Source organism: Salmo salar, unplaced genomic scaffold (genome assembly GCF_905237065.1).
Source record: "Salmo salar unplaced genomic scaffold, Ssal_v3.1, whole genome shotgun sequence".
NCBI lineage: Eukaryota > Metazoa > Chordata > Actinopteri > Salmoniformes > Salmonidae > Salmo > Salmo salar.
In genome coordinates, this window is record NW_025550630.1 from 1 (window position 1) to 5,000 (window position 5,000).

The window sequence follows — 5,000 nt, forward strand, 5'->3', positions numbered from 1 at the left end:
GAAAACTCCCTAGGAAAAACTCCTAGAAAGGCCAAAAACCTAGGAAGAAACCTAGAGAGGAACCAGGCTATGAGGGGTGGCTAGGAAAACTCCCTAGAAAGGCCAGAACCTAGGAAGAAACCTAGAGAGGAACCAGGCTATGAGGGGTGGCCAGGAAAAACTCCCTAGAAAGGCCAAAAACCTAGGAAGAAACCTAGAGAGGAACCAGGCTATGAGGGGTGGCCAGGAAAAACTCCCTAGAAAGGCCAGAACGTAGGAAGAAACCTAGAGAGGAACCAGGCTATGAGGGGTGGCTAGGAAAAACTCCCTAGAAAGGCCAAAACCTAGGAAGAAACCTAGAGAGGAACCAGGCTATGAGGGGTGGCTAGGAAAAACTCCCTAGAAAGGCCAAAACCTAGGAAGAAACCTAGAGAGGAACCAGGCTATGAGGGGTGGCCAGGAAAAACTCCCTAGAAAGGCCAGAACGTAGGAAGAAACCTAGAGAGGAACCAGGCTATGAGGGGTGGCTAGGAAAAACTCCCTAGAAAGGCCAAAACCTAGGAAGAAACCTAGAGAGGAACCAGGCTATGAGGGGTGGCCAGTCCTCTTCTGGCTGTGCCGGGTAGAGAGGAACCAGGCTATGAGGGGTGGCCAGTCCTCTTCTGGCTGTGCCGGGTAGAGAGGAACCAGGCTATGAGGGGTGGCCAGTCCTCTTCTGGCTGTGCCGGGTAGAGAGGAACCAGGCTATGAGGGTGGCCAGTCCTCTTCTGGCTGTGCCGGGTAGAGAGGAACCAGGCTATGAGGGGTGGCCAGTCCTCTTCTGGCTGTGCCGGGTAGAGAGGAACCAGGCTATGAGGGGTGGCCAGTCCTCTTCTGGCTGTGCCGGGTATAGAGGAACCAGGCTATGAGGGGTGGCCAGTCCTCTTCTGGCTGTGCCGGGTGGAGAGGAACCAGGCTATGAGGGGTGGCCAGTCCTCTTCTGGCTGTGCCGGGTGGAGAGGAACCAGGCTATGAGGGGTGGCCAGTCCTCTTCTGGCTGTGCCGGGTGGAGAGGAACCAGGCTATGAGGGGTGGCCAGTCCTCTTCTGGCTGTGCCGGGTGGAGAGGAACCAGGCTATGAGGGGTGGCCAGTCCTCTTCTGGCTGTGCCGGGTGGAGAGGAACCAGGCTATGAGGGGTGGCCAGTCCTCTTCTGGCTGTGCCGGGTGGAGAGGAACCAGGCTATGAGGGGTGGCCAGTCCTCTTCTGGCTGTGCCGGGTGGAGAGGAACCAGGCTATGAGGGGTGGCCAGTCCTCTTCTGGCTGTGCCGGGTGGAGAGGAACCAGGCTATGAGGGGTGGCCAGTCCTCTTCTGGCTGTGCCGGGTGGAGAGGAACCAGGCTATGAGGGGTGGCCAGTCCTCTTCTGGCTGTGCCGGGTGGAGAGGAACCAGGCTATGAGGGGTGGCCAGTCCTCTTCTGGCTGTGCCGGGTGGAGAGGAACCAGGCTATGAGGGGTGGCCAGTCCTCTTCTGGCTGTGCCGGGTGGAGAGGAACCAGGCTATGAGGGGTGGCCAGTCCTCTTCTGGCTGTGCCGGGTGGAGAGGAACCAGGCTATGAGGGGTGGCCAGTCCTCTTCTGGCTGTGCCGGGTGGAGAGGAACCAGGCTATGAGGGGTGGCCAGTCCTCTTCTGGCTGTGCCGGGTGGAGAGGAACCAGGCTATGAGGGGTGGCCAGTCCTCTTCTGGCTGTGCCGGGTGGAGAGGAACCAGGCTATGAGGGGTGGCCAGTCCTCTTCTGGCTGTGCCGGGTGGAGAGGAACCAGGCTATGAGGGGTGGCCAGTCCTCTTCTGGCTGTGCCGGGTGGAGAGGAACCAGGCTATGAGGGGTGGCCAGTCCTCTTCTGGCTGTGCCGGGTGGAGAGGAACCAGGCTATGAGGGGTGGCCAGTCCTCTTCTGGCTGTGCCGGGTGGAGAGGAACCAGGCTATGAGGGGTGGCCAGTCCTCTTCTGGCTGTGCCGGGTGGAGAGGAACCAGGCTATGAGGGGTGGCCAGTCCTCTTCTGGCTGTGCCGGGTGGAGAGGAACCAGGCTATGAGGGGTGGCCAGTCCTCTTCTGGCTGTGCCGGGTGGAGAGGAACCAGGCTATGAGGGGTGGCCAGTCCTCTTCTGGCTGTGCCGGGTGGAGAGGAACCAGGCTATGAGGGGTGGCCAGTCCTCTTCTGGCTGTGCCGGGTGGAGAGGAACCAGGCTATGAGGGGTGGCCAGTCCTCTTCTGGCTGTGCCGGGTGGAGAGGAACCAGGCTATGAGGGGTGGCCAGTCCTCTTCTGGCTGTGCCGGGTGGAGAGGAACCAGGCTATGAGGGGTGGCCAGTCCTCTTCTGGCTGTGCCGGGTGGAGAGGAACCAGGCTATGAGGGGTGGCCAGTCCTCTTCTGGCTGTGCCGGGTGGAGAGGAACCAGGCTATGAGGGGTGGCCAGTCCTCTTCTGGCTGTGCCGGGTGGAGAGGAACCAGGCTATGAGGGGTGGCCAGTCCTCTTCTGGCTGTGCCGGGTGGAGAGGAACCAGGCTATGAGGGGTGGCCAGTCCTCTTCTGGCTGTGCCGGGTGGAGAGGAACCAGGCTATGAGGGGTGGCCAGTCCTCTTCTGGCTGTGCCGGGTGGAGAGGAACCAGGCTATGAGGGGTGGCCAGTCCTCTTCTGGCTGTGCCGGGTGGAGAGGAACCAGGCTATGAGGGGTGGCCAGTCCTCTTCTGGCTGTGCCGGGTGGAGAGGAACCAGGCTATGAGGGGTGGCCAGTCCTCTTCTGGCTGTGCCGGGTGGAGAGGAACCAGGCTATGAGGGGTGGCCAGTCCTCTTCTGGCTGTGCCGGGTGGAGAGGAACCAGGCTATGAGGGGTGGCCAGTCCTCTTCTGGCTGTGCCGGGTGGAGAGGAACCAGGCTATGAGGGGTGGCCAGTCCTCTTCTGGCTGTGCCGGGTAGAGAGGAACCAGGCTATGAGGGGTGGCCAGTCCTCTTCTGGCTGTGCCGGGTAGAGAGGAACCAGGCTATGAGGGGTGGCCAGTCCTCTTCTGGCTGTGCCGGGTAGAGAGGAACCAGGCTATGAGGGGTGGCCAGTCCTCTTCTGGCTGTGCCGGGTAGAGAGGAACCAGGCTATGAGGGGTGGCCAGTCCTCTTATTCCCAGTGTGTGGTTCCCCTTTAGACAACAACAACAACAGTTGGGGGAAGCCCTGTGTCCAAATAGACTGAAATACTAGGTACCACCTATACACATCTGGAGGAGTTAACACAGGGGATCCCGAACGGACTCTAGAAAAAGGCATGGAACCCCACTAGAAACCCCATCTCTCCACCCCTCCATCTCTCCACCCCTCCATCTCTCCACACCTCCATCTCTCCACCTCTCCATCTCTCCATCTCTCCACACCTCCATCTCTCCACCTCTCCATCTCTCCACACCTCCATCTCTCCACCTCTCCATCTCTCCATCTCTCCATTTCTTCACTCCTCCATCTCTCCATCTCTCCACACCTCCATCTCTCCACCTCTCCATCTCTCCATCTCTCCATCTCTCCATCTCTCCACCTCTCCATCTCCCCATCTCTCCACTCCTCCATCTCTCCATCTCTCCACCTCTTCACTCCTCCATCTCTCCATCTCTCCACCTCTCCATCTCTCCACTCCTCCATCTCTCATCTCTCTATCTCTCATCTCTCCACCTCTCCATCTCTCCATCTCTCCACCCCTCCATCTCTCCATCTCTCCATCTCTTCACCCTCCATCTCTCCACCCCTCCATCTCTCCATCTCTCCACTCCTCCATCTCTCATCTCTCCATCTCTCATCTCTCCACCTCTCCATCCTTCCATCTCTCCACTCCTCCATCTCTCCATCTCTCCATCTCTCCACCTCTTCAAAAGGCATGGAACCCCACTAGAAACCCCATCTCTCCACACCTCCATCTCTCCACCTCTCCATCTCTCCACCTCTCATCTCTCCATCTCTCATCTCTCCATCTCTCATCTCTCCATCTCTCCATCTCCCATCTCTCCACCCTCCATCTCCCCATCTCTCCACTCCTCCATCTCTCCATCTCTCCATCTCTCCACCTCTTCACTCCTCCATCTCTCCATCTCTCCACCTCTCCATCTCTCCATTTCTTCACTCCTCCATCTCTCCATCTCTCCATCTCTCCACCTCTCCATCTCTCCACTCCTCCATCTCTCATCTCTCCACCTCTCCATCTCTCCATCTCTCCACCCCTCCACCCCTCCATCTCTCCATCTCTCCATCTCTTCACCCCTCCATCTCTCCACCCCTCCATCTCTCCATCTCTCCACTCCTCCATCTCTCATCTCTCCATCTCTCATCTCTCCACCTCTCCATCCTTCCATCTCTCCACCCCTCCACCCCTCCATCTCTCCATCTCTTCACCCCTCCATCTCTCCACCCCTCCATCTCTCCATCTCTCCACCTCTTCACCCCTCCATCTCTTCACTCTTCCATCTCTCCACCTCTCCACCCCTCCATCTCTCCTTCTCTCCATCTCTCCATCCTTCCATCTCTCCACCTCTCCATCTCTCCACCCTCCATCTCTCCATCCCTTCATCTCTCCACCTCTCCATCTCTCCTTCTCTCCAGCTCTCCATCCTTCCATCTCTCCACCTCTCCATCTCTCCACCCCTCCATCTCTCCATCCCTTCATCTCTCCACCTCTCCATCTCTCCACTCCTCCATCTCTCCATCTCTCCACCCCTCCATATCTCCATCTCTCCACCCATCCATCCCCCCATTTCTCTCCATCCCTTCATCTCTCCATCTCTCCATCTCTCCACCCCTCCATCCCTCCATCTCTCCATCCTCCATCTCTCCACCCCCCCTCCGCCTCTCCACATGGCACCAGCCAGGCCAGTAGAAGCCAGTAGATCCCAAGAGAGCAGCTGTGGTCTTTTAAAGGCGTCATGTCGGACAGCCTGCCCAGGACTGTGTTCCTGTAGTGTTTTACCATCACCATTTACTGCTCTCCTCAGCCCGTTAACTACTGCT